Consider the following 14,254-nt stretch of genomic DNA (forward strand, 5'->3'; position numbering starts at 1 on the left):
GCTCGAGGGAGCTTAAATACATTAACAAAGTAGGTCGCACACTGCTCGTCATACCCGCAAATAGCCCCATAGAACTCTGGATAATGTAGTAGCAACGGTGAGTACGCCTATGCCACGAGTGTGTCACTATAATGCCATCCCTGGACATGTGTTTGGAGGTAATTGCCTCTCGTCAGCAGGGAGCAGGTAGGTATGTGGGGTGCCAAGTAGACTGCCAAAATATTAAAGGTAAAATACCTCTACCGGCGCGCAGGTTCGGAACCAAGGCTCGTCAGCCCAAATCGCTCGAGGGAGCTTAAATACATTAACAAAGTAGGTCGCACACTGCTCGTCATACCCGCAAATAGCCCCATAGAACTCTGGATAATGTAGTAGCAACGGTGAGTACGCCTATGCCACGAGTGTGTCACTATAATGCCATCCCTGGACACGTGTTTCGAGGTAATTGCCTCTCGTCAGCAGGGAGCAGGTAGGTATGTGGGGTGCCAAGTAGACTGCCAAAATATTAAAGGTAAAATACCTCTACCGGCGCGCAGGTGCGGAACCAAGGCTCGTCAGCCCAAATCGCTCGAGGGAGCTTAAATACATTAACAAAGTAGGTCGCACACTGCTCGTCATACCCGCAAATAGCCCCATAGAACTCTGGATAATGTAGTAGCAACGGTGAGTACGCCTATGCCACGAGTGTGTCACTATAATGCCATCCCTGGACATGTGTTTCGAGGTAATTGCCTCTCGTCAGCAGGGAGCAGGTAGGTATGTGGGGTGCCAAGTAGACTGCCAAAATATTAAAGGTAAAATACCGCTACCGGCGCGCAGGTGCGGAACCAAGGCTCGTCAGCCCAAATCGCTCGAGGGAGCTTAAATACATTAACAAAGTAGGTCGCACACTGCTCGTCATACCCGCAAATAGCCCCATAGAACTCTGGATAATGTAGTAGCAACGGTGAGTACGCCTATGCCACGAGTGTGTCACTATAATGCCATCCCTGGACACGTGTTTCGAGGTAATTGCCTCTCGTCAGCAGGGAGCAGGTAGGTATGTGGGGTGCCAAGTAGACTGCCAAAATATTAAAGGTAAAATACCTCTACCGGCGCGCAGGTGCGGAACCAAGGCTCGTCAGCCCAAATCGCTCGAGGGAGCTTAAATACATTAACAAAGTAGGTCGCACACTGCTCGTCATACCCGCAAATAGCCCCATAGAACTCTGGATAATGTAGTAGCAACGGTGAGTACGCCTATGCCACAAGTGTGTCACTATAATGCCATCCCTGGACACGTGTTTCGAGGTAATTGCCTCTCGTCAGCAGGGAGCAGGTAGGTATGTGGGGTGCCAAGTAGACTGCCAAAATATTAAAGGTAAAATACCTCTACCGGCGCGCAGGTGCGGAACCAAGGCTCGTCAGCCCAAATCGCTCGAGGGAGCTTAAATACATTAACAAAGTAGGTCGCACACTGCTTGTCATACCCGCAAATAGCCCCATAGAACTCTGGATAATGTAGTAGCAACGGTGAGTACGCCTATGCCACGAGTGTGTCACTATAATGCCATCCCTGGACACGTGTTTCGAGGTAATTGCCTCTCGTCAGCAGGGAGCGTCCATGGTCCCCACAGGAGTGTTCCGCCTTGTTGTTTTGTATTATTGTTGTTACATTTTGTTTATTAATTTATTAATCATATATATGTTAATAAAAAAATAAAGTTTGAAAATAGTTTATCGTTTATATATTTATTATTATAAAAAATAAAGTTTGAAAAAAAATTAATAACGTTTTTGGTTGTTTTCTTAACTGCTGTGTGACTCTTTCTTGTTCTTATTACTGTTATTTGATGGAGTCCACCATGGTGTTAAATTTTGGGGCACTTATCGCTGGAATACTGGTGATATCTGCAGTTTGCACCAACTTCTGAATAGTGTGTTAGATTTATCTCAACTTTACTTCCGTTAAAGTGCTGATAATGAAATGGAGAATAGCCGTTCCCGTGCAAAAAGACACGAGGTGCACCTTTTCGATTTATTCTAAATACTAAAATCCTGTATTGAATTGCATTGAGGTATTGGCTGCACTTACAGTGTACACACAAAATCTATTAGGAAATCTCATTGTATTTATATTGATTGGGAATAGTGCGTCAGGTGCTGGATCTTGACGAGATACACTGCTCAGTTCGTATATTGTTCTGCACACGAAAAAAATCACATCACAACTTTCACACCAATTGCAATGCGAAACAAATTCCGGCAATAAGACACGTTAGCACCAGGGATTTTACACCTGCTTTCTGCTGGTGTTAAGCAAGACAACTACCTGCACCATGAAAGGGAACACAGCCAAGAGCCACACCAGAACACCCACAGGTACCATAGAGTCAATGAGCATGATACAGGGATACCATGAGGGACAGAAGACTCATCTCAACAACTCCAGGACGGCCAATGCCCCCGAAACCCACATCTTAGCAAGTGTGTCCCTGTGGTCATTGTCTTAGCATGATAGGCACGAGCCCTGCAACATCACAGTGTGCTGTCACCTCAGCGTTGGCAGTGAGCCTGGATGTGTAGCTACGCACGCATCCTCCTGCATGCACAACTGGCGTGTGCTGGTCTGGGGTTCACAGGTCAGTGCAGGGGTGTGCCTATCCGGCAATGGGAACGGGGTGTCTCGGACATGTCCGTGTACAGGAAGTGCGGTAAGTGTGTCTCTGTGTTCTGGTGTGGCCTGCTACAAGAGCCGCATCAGTTGATGTTGTAAAGTGGCATGCACCACTTCCAAACAGGACTGTGATGTTGTAGTTGGAATGTAGCAGGACATGCGCAAATAGGCATTACAATGGTGTGCCGTATGAGTGCACGAGATACAACAGCGCACTGTACAAAAGTGTGGGGGCTCGTGGGAGGGAGGAGCAGCCGTTTGGCAACATAACACACAGTGAACTCGACCATGTGCCACATGCTGGGCATCTCATCCATGATGACCACGGTCGCAGACATCCCACAACACCAACGACTGGCCTTTGTACCCATCCTGTATGAATGCAGCATGGTTTTCACTTCTATGCTCGTTCAGTGGTGTGATGTTGGCGGGTTGTGTGACTTGTGCTCCTTGTTGGTGTGTTTCATTTTGGCCATTGTTAGTCTATATGTGTGTTGTACTTAATTGTGCATGTGTGCCATTCTGCCCATCTCCCCTCCTCCCCCCACTCCCTGCTTCTTCCTCTTCCTAGTGCTGTTGTGTCTATAATTTTGTTGCTGCACACATAAATACATGTAAAGAATAGATTAGAATAGTTGCTTGATTCTTTTAGGTTTCAAAACTTCTCTATTGGTTTCTTTTTCATTTTCCATATGAACCGTTTTTTTAATATTCAACAACACATAGAAGTCAGAAGTGCAATGTATTCTATCAACACACTTTCTAGAACATTCTACAACACGTGCAGGTTAAAAGTTCATCAATTTAAAACTTAACAATATTTTTTTGTAACATTTTCTGGAATATTTAACGACACGTGCAGGTTAAAAGTTGACGATTGTTTTAAGTTCGAACAGTGCCTTCCAAATGCAAGTAGCAGGTGTGGTTGAGCTGAGCACATTTTATCCTATGATATCTACTCCACGTTGAAACTGCTTTTTCTTTACCAATCACAAAGATGCTTTTTCACAAAACTAATGTGCACCCTAATTTTAAAAAAGAATGCTTTTCATGATATCTTTAGAGATAAGTTATAGATAGGAATTAGTATTTTAAAAACCTTTGAAATTCACAGAAAAAAACATAGGTTTCATGCACGTTATAGTTAGGAATTGGCATTTAAAAAACCTTTGAAATTTACTGAAAAAACCATAGGTTTCAGGCACGTTATAGTTAGGAATTAGCATTAAAAAAAACGTAGAAATTCACTGAAAAAACCATAGGTTTCAGGGGCATTATAGTTAGCTGGACATTTCCCTCGTACGGAACCCTAGAAATTCCCGTTATAGTTAGTTCAGCTAACTATAGCTCGCACCCCCGCAATGCACTGCTGATGACGTCACATATTACATCACTCATGACATGGTCAGTGTCATCACTGATGACATCACTGATGACATCTCAAATGACATCACTGATGACATCACTGATGACATCATCCATTGAGTATGTGTTTCTGAACAGTTTTATTATGTTTAATATATATAGGGAAAGGCCTGTTGAAGAATAAGTGGGTATACAAGTGTGTGAATGGATGATTTTCTAGGTGCGTAACTGACTCTATAAGTGAGTCATTAAATGTATCTTAATGCAGACTAGTGACTAAACTGTGTGAATGTCTGTATGTGTTTGTGTGTTGGTGTATAAGTGGCTGCATGGTTTTGTGAATAGCTATATGAGTGTCTATATGGGTTATTGATTGGTTGTCTGAGTATCTGTAGGGGTGCCTGAGTGTTTGTGTGGGTAGGGTGTGTGTGACTCTGTGACTAGATGTGTGAGTGGGTGATTCAGTGGGTGCATGGTTTCAAGAGTGCATCTGTGATGGACTGTATGGTTGGGTGAGTGTACGTATGGGTGTGTTGGTGATTGAATGTATATCTCAGTTGTACATGTGTCAGTAACTACATATGTGAAATGCAATGTATATGTGTGTAAGAGTATATAACTATCTATATGTGAGAGTGTGTGATTTTGGGAGTGGCTGTATGCGCCATAGTGCAAGGATATCTGTGTCATGTGCTGTTTGTTTTTTCTGCAGGAAGACACAGAATTTGTTAGTATTTTTATGAGTAAGTGAACTTGAGTGTGTTTAACTGTATAGGTGAGTAAATTGGACTGTGATTAATTATTTGCATGACTGACTAGATGTGTCAGTACCTCAATGGATGATTGGTGGTGTGTGAGTGTCTATATAGGTGTATAAATGCACAGAGTGACTGTAAGTATGATTGACTGTAGAGGTGAGTGAGTGGACATGTATGTAGACCTAAAAGTCAATGAGTGGGTGAGTAGTTATTGGTATTGGAGTATCTATGGTTGTCAAAATGGCCGTCTGAAATTTTGAGTCGGTGTATCAAAGGTTATATTAGGGTGTGAGAAGATGCACTAATTTATCACATGGATGACGTCATCAGTGATGTTATCAGTGATGTCATTTGAGATGTCATCAGTGATGTCATCAGTGATGTCACTGACCATGTCATGAGTGATGTAATATGTGACGTCATCAGCAGTGCATTGCGGGGGCGCGAGTTATAGTTAGCTGAACAAACTATAACAGGGGAATTTCTAGGGTTTTGTACGAGGGAAATGTCCAGCTAACTATAACGCCCCTGAAACCTATGGTTTTTTCAGTGAATATATATATAGATAAATAGGTTGGTAGATAGATAGATAGATAGATAGATAGATAGATAGATAGATAGATAGATAGATAGATAGATAGATAGATAGATAGATAGATAGATAGATAGATAGATAGATAGATAGATAGATAGATAGATAGATAGATAGATAGATAGAGATATTATTTTGTAAGTTTTTTTACTAAAAAAACAAAGGTTACAGGTACATTATAGTTGGGCTAAGATTTCACTCATACATAACCAGTGAAATTCAGCAATTACAGTTACCTGAGCTAACTATTACTCACACCTGCAATTCACTGCTTATGACCTCACATATTACGTCACTCATGGCATAGTCAGTGACCACACTGATGACATCATTAAGTCAGTGTGTTTTTATGAGTTTATGGGTGTTAAACATATATATTAACCTACTACAAAAGTTAAATTAGTACACTAGATGCACCACTATTGAGCGATACTACTTCTAACATATATTATGTTAGTGGCTATGTTACTGTATCCTTGAGTGTATGGGTGTGTAAGTGGCTGTATGGGTGTATACGTGGTTGTGTGAGCAGCTGTATGGGTGAGTGAGATTCTATGCAAGTGACTGCATGGGTGAGTGGGTGGGTGTGTCAGTGGCTGTGGCTTTATGGGTGAGTGAGTGGGATGAAGGTGGCTCTGTGGGTGAGTACGCGGATGTATAGTGACTGTATGGGTGAGTGAGTGGGTGTCTCAATGTGTGTATGAGTAAGTGACTGTTGGAAATGGCCCTTTTTGCAGGGCTATCCCCAAACTTTTTGCTTCTTTCTCCTATTTTTTCCTGACCTATTTGTGTTGGGTTTAGGACTCTGGGCACTTTACCACTGCTGATCATTGTTAAAGTTCATATGCTCTCTGCGTAAAATGTGTTGTGGATTAGTGTTTCCATGATTAGCCTGTTTGATTTATGTGTCAGTCCCTCGTAAAGTGCACTGCATGTGCCAGGGCCTGTAAATCAAACGCTGCTGGTGGGCTGCAGCACTGGATTATGCCACCCATCCAAATAGCCTGTAAATGTAATTACAGCCTGCCATTGCAGAGCCTGTGTGCAGTCTGGTACTGCCATATCGACATGGCAAGTGCACCCACTTGCCAGGCCCTAACCTTCCCTTTTCTTACATGTCAGTCACCTCTAAGGTAGGACCAAGGTACCCTTGCGGGCATAGTGCAGTGTATGTGAAAGGTAGGACATGCCCTGGTGTGTGTGGCATGTCCTGATAGTGAATTACTGCAAATTTTGTTTTTCACTATTGCTAGGCTACCTGTTCCCCATAGGACAGCATGGGGATTTTGTTTATCACATCTTATAAACATAACTGGCCCTGGGAACTAGGTATGAAAATTAGGTTCAGTATGCCTGAACTCAGAACCTAGTGAAGGTGATTTTTACATTCAGTGTTTGAAAATAGTACTTTTATAAAGTAGGTATTTTCTTGCCTAACCATCCAGTGTGCCTCTGCTGGGTTTGTGGATTGACTGGCTGGGTTTTGGATGACAGGGGCTGGGGAGCAGGAGTGGCTCAGGATAGTGTAGGGTCGTCAGGAAAGGGCTGAATAGACCTGGGCTCCATTTAGAGTAAGCACCTGAATGGGCATGGTCTGCCTCTGGCAATGCCCTCTCCTGCCAGGAAGCCACACCGGAGAAGGCAGAACTGGTTTTGGCTCGGCACAGACACTCTCTGCCTAAGAGATCAAAGGATTTTGGGATATAAATATTGGGGCCCAGACCTCTGAACTTTAGAACTCTTTTGGAGCAAGAAGACTGCCAAGAAGAAGAGCTAAAGAAGCTCTGAGGAGAAACTATCACTTTGCTGTGTGTTTTGCTGTGTTGGCCTGCAGTGGCTGCTTCTGTCTAGGGCAATAAAAGGACTGGATTGAACTTTCTACAATTTACTTTTGTGAGTTTCTCCAAGGACTTGAGGTAGAGCTTGCCTCCTGTTCAAGAAGTCTCAGGAACAGCAAAGACTTCAAGTTCTTCTGCCCTCAGCACTTGGGACTGTGTGTTTTGTGCTGCAACTGAAGAAAAAGCAACCCGACGATGTCGACATTGCCGCTGCCGACTCCGTGTCCTGTAGGCACCGCAGAGGGCACCGAAGCATGCCGCACCGCGATCCTGTTCTCACCGACGATGCCTGCTGATGCCGCCACCAAGCCGTTGCTTGCATGGCGACCTGTGAGCCCTGTACTCCGCATCTCATTTCACGATGACGCCTTGAATGGTATCCCCGATGGCGCCGCTCCATGCCGCTGCTCGTACCGTCGTTCGAGGGCCCCGCTCGTAAAGTTACACGATGCACCGCCCTCATCCCCCACCGCAGCCTTGGCCTACTGATGCGGACGCCATCGACCCCAGTTCATCAGCCGATGACAGCGCTTCAGCAACGACGACGCTGCTGATTGCACCGCGTACTGCCAAAACCGTGAAGAGCACCGCATTCACTTCGCACTACGACCCTGGTCTCACTGACAACGCCATCTGACCCCGCCACCGAGCAGCTGCTAGCATCGCGACCTGAGGGCACCACATGCCGCACCGCTACACTTCGCACCCGAAGCCTGCCGACGCTAGCGCTCCTGACTTCAAAAGAGAGGAGTTTGATCTGCAACAAGTGTGACTTTGAGGGCCCAGACGACTCCTGCACCGACCTCCGGAACTGTTTGCGGGTTTTCTTGACACCGTAACTGGCCCGCGAGGCCGCGGTCAGCCAGAACTGTTTGGATTTGTTTGCTCACGAAGCAGTGATAGCCCCAGACGGAGCTATCGACATCAAGGAACAGTTTTTCAAGCATATTTTGATAACTGAAGATTTTTAAGTACTGTATTGTGGATTTTGTATTGTTTTTGGTCTTGTCTTAAGTATTTAAAAATATTGGATATTTTTCTAAACTGGTGTCGTGTTCTTTTGTAGTGCTTACACTGTATTAATGTTGGTTATGTGCAAATGCTTTGCACACTGCCTCTAAGATAAGCCTAACTGCTCGTGTCAAGCTACCAAGTGGTCAGCAGGGGTTATTTTAGGAGTGTAACTCCCTTATCCTGACTAGAGTGGTGGTTTCTGCCTGGCTTTGGCGCATGCCCTAGCCTACCAAAAATCCCATTTCTACCAGTGACTCGTTATGTAAGTGGCTGTATGGGTGAGTGGCTGTTCGAGAGGCTGTTTGGTTAAGTGAGTTGGTAAGTGGGTGGCTGTATTAAAGAGTAAGTATCAGTGTGAATGGCTGTATGGATGAGTGAGTGGATTTGTGGATACTTGTATGGATGTGTGAATGGTTGTGTGTGCTTGTATGGGTAAGTGGCTATGTTGAGCGGCTGTATGGGTAAGTGAGTGGGTGTGTGAGTGACTGTAGGTAAATAAGTGGGTGTGTGAGTAGCTGTATGACAGGATATCCATCACATTTGTGAAGGAGTATCTCATCTGCCAAGATCTAAATCAGACCCATCAACTGGGAATAGAGCTTTCATATGTGTGACTTGGTGTGTAAGTGGCTGTCTGAGTGAATGAGTAGCATGTGAGTGGCTCTATGGGTGAGTAAGCGGGTATGTAGTGACTGCATGGGTGAGTTACCGGATGTCTCAATGACTTTATGAGTGAGTGATTTGGTGTGTAAGTGGGTGTATTGGTGAGTGGTTGTTTGAGTGGGTGTTTGGTTAAGTGAGTTGGTGTATTATAGTGCAGGTGTTCATGTGAATGGCTGCATGGGTGAGTTAAGCAATATGTGAGTGCTTGTGTGGATGTGAATGGGTATGTAAGTGGTTGTGCAGGTGTGTGAGTGAGTGTTTGAGTGCTTATATGGGTGAGTGAGTAGCTGTGGTGAGAGGCTGTATGGGTGAGTGACTGGGTGTGTGAGTGACTTTGTAGTTAAATAGGTGGGTGTTTGAGTAGCTGTATGACAGGATATCCATGACATTTGTGATGGAGTATCTCATCTGCCAAGATCTAAATCAGACCCAGAGTCTGGGGATAGGGCAGCCATATGTGTGAAAGTGAAATATGATATTTTTAAGTTAAATTTGTTGATTCAATAAATTAAACTTCAAATATCATGGAGATTGCAGAATTTTGTAACAGTGGGCGGTAAACTCCGCTCCACCATCGGAGTACACAGTTTTTGTCACTCCGCTCGGAGGCCAGAGTTTTAGCAAAAACTGCACCTATGCCGCAAAGCGGAGTTTACCGGCACCCACCACTAGGAAGCATTCATTGACAGTTGTGGTGAGTGAACTTGTAAGCCACCCACACCCCTAAAGAGAAGGTTTAGCCCCACATGTCACACTGATCTCATTCGTAGCGCATCTGGCAGCAGCGCGGCACGCAGATAAATGATGTTGGAGTAGTACTCGGAAGGGAGAAAATCCAGACAGAAGTCAACAGGAACATTACTTCAAGCAGCTGCATGGGCCGGAGCGGAAGCCCAAAAAAAATTGCCTTTGTGACGTTTTACAGATTGTGTGGCTTGCGATGGTGGCTTGCACCATCAAAGCTGCTGCAGGACAGAGTAAGGATGATCTCAGGCAAGAGCGAGCTGCAACACACCTGTGAAAGTTGATCTTCGGATGGGTTTTGGGAGAGCTCCAAACCTGGATGGTGGGATGGTGCTAGACCTGACCATCCTTTTTGAAGGCGGGTCCACACATCGATTCCGAGCCCCAGGACGCCGACTGCCTACAGCCTTGATCTTTGGAGGACATTTACCTTTGTCCACCCCGCGAAATTCCTATCGGCTGACTGCCAGTCCCGGAGAAGTCCGCCCTAGTACCATTTAGATCGATCGAGAGCCAACTATTCATGAGCTTTCACTCAGTTCCGACTCTTATCTTAGTCGTCTTCTCGTCATTGACTGTTTTCCAGCAGTTATTCCCTGTTTAACCCCTGCCGCTTGGGACGTCTACGTAGAGTTTTTCAGCTGGACCCTTATTACCACTAAGATTTCTATCTTATACGAACCGACATTTCAGCAACTTTAGACGGACTTCTATATTGTATCCAGCACCTCGACGTATTCCCTTATTGTTTTATTTTGGAATTTTTGTGACTGGATCTAAACTAAAAACGGAGCTCCTGATTTGAGAAGTGCTAATTTGTCATTTAACCCACTTTGTTTCTGTACAAATTTCTCCTCCCTACCTTAGTGCTCCCCTCTTGATTACCGACCTACCAGTGCCCTGAGGAAGGTGATGGCTACAAGCTAGCCTAGCACCAAAACGCGCGTTGGCGCCGTGCAAAACAGAAACCACAGGGTGGCATATATCTGAAAGTACCAACTGAAATGCAGTTTTGCCAACCTGCCACTACTACTACATAATCCTGATTTGGTTTCTGTCTTATTCTTATTATTTGTGTTTGTAATCTGTTTAACTGTATGTGTGAGAATGCAGAATGTATGAGATGGTTTGACTGTTGGAGGTATATGCCCATGTTTTGAGTCTACGATTTTAATAGAGCTCTATCTCAGTGGGTGGGAGATTCTTTATTGATGTTTATGCACTGGATTATTCTTTGTTCAACTGATTTATATGATAATTGTATATTTTGTATGTTATTTTCTTTGCTCCGTGCTCAGTAATGAGAAGTAAAAAAGATTCATAAGTATAATAAAAGTTCTTTGTATTTCCCATTTTTAAACCATGTTCTTACTTCCAAATTAACAGCTATCTTCTTTTCACTCTGTGTATCCACTGTTGTTTGGATCTTAAAAATGTTTTTGTTTCTTCCCAGGACGAATCAAACTTCCCCCTATCAGTTAGAGAGGTAGGTACGTCCTTTCAGTATCCTTTGGCAGGCGACACCTTCCTCCCTAGCTCCCAGGGTTGGTCTTTGCAGCCAGCAGGCGCTCTAGGACCGCAGCCCTGACCGTTCTCCAGGGCTGATGGAGGAGCGAGGAGCCGAAGGCAGGCAGCGCCCGTTCAGAGCAGCGGGCAACTGTGGCTCCTGGGAGGAGGGCCCCATCTTCATTCACTAAGTAGTCCGGCGTCCTTTCTGTGGGGGTCAGGTGGCTTCCAAGGGCTCAGCAGGGCCGGGGGAGTAGGACCCGGCCTCGGAGCTCATCATGGCCTGAAGCAAAGGCTGACACCGCCTTCAAGCAGCTTTACCTCTTTGGTAAGGGCACAGTGGTGTGAGAGGCCAGAGTGTGGCTGCCAAGAGTGTGATGGGCAGCCCCTCCCCGCAGAGCTCCTTAATAAAGCGCGCCCCCCCATACCTTTCCTCTGCGATGGTTTTGATTCCAAAAGTCTTGGATATAGCACCCCAGCCTGCCTCTGGGAGCTGTTTTAACAACTCGACTGAGGCTTTCTGGGGACCCACCTCCTCACGCTGCTCGGAGTCCCTTCAGCCCGGCTGAGGCCTATTTTAGCAGCACTGGGAGGGATGCCGATGCCACCTCGCCTGTCTTGGGGAGCACAGTCATTACAGCTCCGCCCTGGGGAACATTTGTGTAACGTGGTGGAGGCGCTAGGCCCGCATACTTAGTGAAGGACCACACAGACACTGGATTGATGGTGGTTAACTGGCCAGGAGCACTGTGCGCTCGGCCCCTTTTATTATCAGGGTCACCTGACTGGTGATGCCTGTGGTGGGTGGGTGTTTAGTGTGGGTTTACAGGCATCAGGAACACTAGACTGTATCCATCCCGATACTACATCCCTCCCAACTTTGGATAAAAGGAAATATACGAAGTCCAACCTGTAAAGAAAACAGACACCCCAAAATCAATCACAAGTGGCCTCATCTTCAGGCTGCAGTCTGGCGGTGTTGGATTTCTTGGACCACCACTGTTCGTGACGTTCGGGTTCGTCTTGATAAACCACCTGAGACCGACCTGGTCTATCAGTAACAATGTCTATGTACAAGAGTCCTTCATCAGGATACTGGGAGCTGTGATGAGATCCACTCTGCTGTTTCTTGTCGTGACATTTCCGCCTGGAGGTGACGTGCTAGCTGTTCCAGTATCTTGACGGCCTCTCTCACTTGGGCACCTCTCTCACCGGCGCCTCCCTGTGGGCTTTCCTGCTGGGCGGTCATGGGACCGTGTGGACCGTGCGGGCTCCACATGAGCCGCGCTAAGGCGTCACTTCCGAACTGCCAACGGGACTCACAGCCTAGTTGCTCATGTCTCCGCCAAGGGTGATGTTTCCATCTCTGTGTCTTCGCCATCAGGAATCCGGTTCTGTGTCTTCCTCTCAGGGTCGCAGGGCAACCAGTCTCCGGCTGCGGCCTCCGTGCATTCTGCGCATGTCGAGCAGCTGCTGTCGTACATCTCTCCCAATCGGACTCCAACTTCACTGGAATTCTGCCGAGGCCCCTTGCCCCTGGATTTCCACTTGACCGCGTGGGCTGTGTGGGCCTTCGTGTAGGCTGCGCGTAGGGGTCGCTTCAGAACTCCCAACAGGGCCATGGCCTAGTCTTGCTTTATCCCAAGGGGTGAATCTTCTAATGGCCGTTTCTGCTCTACTTCCGTATGCTGCAGGCTGACAGTGGTGCACAGACGGTTCCTGGGCGGCCTGCCTTCTGGTCTTAATGGAGGTAACTGGAGGTCTTGTTGGCCCCTATCGACCCTCAGCAGCCGAAGGGGACTTCATAGCCAGAGGCGCTTTTTCAGAGTGGTGGAGAAAGGGGGCAGGGCCTCCAGCGAGTTGCCACGTTTTTTTCTCTTTTTCAGAGGGAAGGAGGGCTGCATAGCTCCCATCTCTAGGCTGATTTTGGCCCCAGGGGCCCCATCCGCCAGTGCCAGCCATGTTAAGGAAGGGGAGCGGGGCCAAATGGCCCCTTTTCTCAGGTCGATTTAGGCCGGGGACCCCATCCCCTGAGGCACAGACTACTATTTATTATTATTTATTTTTTTTAAAGGAAGGGGTGCCCACGTGTCCCCCCATCCCGGACAAATTTCAGCCCTGGGGCCCCCATCTCCTGCGGTCCAGCCTTTTCTTCTTTTAACTGTTAAAGGGAGGGGGCTACTTGGCCCCCCTCCCTTTAATAATTTAACAATTTTCAGCCTCAAGGACCCTATCCCCCTGGGCCTTCCACATATTTGATATTATTCATAAATGTATTTAAAAAGGAGGGAGGCTGTGGAGCCCCACTCCCGGGATGATTTTAGTCCTGAGAACCCCATCCCCCGGGGCCCGGCCAGTAGTGTGGGTGCTGTGGTCCCAACCCAGGGCACCCATTGCCTATGTTGGGGATGTCGGGGGGAGCTCTAAGGCCCGCTACCGTCTCCCCGCCTCCTGCAAGAGCTGTCATTGCTTTGAGATCCATGGAGCTGAATATACAGCTTCCTCAATCGGAGGTGTTCAAAGATATGGCTGCGGCTGGGGATGTCGAGGACCAGTCTGGCGGCAGCATTTCGAATGTTCTAAAGTTTCCTGGGGAGTTTCTGGGTGATGCCGGCATAGAGTGCGTTGCCTTAGTCGAGTCTGCTGCTGATCAGTGCGTGGGTGACAGTTTTTCTGGATTCAATGGAGATCTATCTGAATGTCATTCAAAGCAGGTGAAACATGTGGAAGCATGATGAGGAGACAGCGTTGATCTGGCGGTTCATTGTGAGCGAGGAGTCTAGTATGATGCTGAGGTTTCGTGATTGGTCCGTGGGAGTGGGCGGGGTTCCCAATGCGGAGGAGCACCAGGAGTTGTCCTAACCTGAGGGAGAAGTCCCAGGATGAGGACTTCGGTCTTGTCTATGTTGAGTTTAAGGCAACTGTTTTTAAACTAGGTGGCAACGGCCTTCATCCTGCTGTGGAAGTTGTTTCTGGCGGTTGTAGGTTTGTTGCTGAAGGAGAGAATCAGTTTAGTGCCGTCGGCGTAGGAGACAATATGGAGTCTGTAGTTCCTCAAGATGGATGCGTGAGCGGCCATGTAGATGTTGAAGAGGGTGGGGCTCAGGGAGGAGCCCTT

This window comes from Triturus cristatus, chromosome 2_2 (genome assembly GCF_964204655.1).
Source record: "Triturus cristatus chromosome 2_2, aTriCri1.1, whole genome shotgun sequence".
In the NCBI taxonomy this organism is placed as follows: domain Eukaryota; kingdom Metazoa; phylum Chordata; class Amphibia; order Caudata; family Salamandridae; genus Triturus; species Triturus cristatus.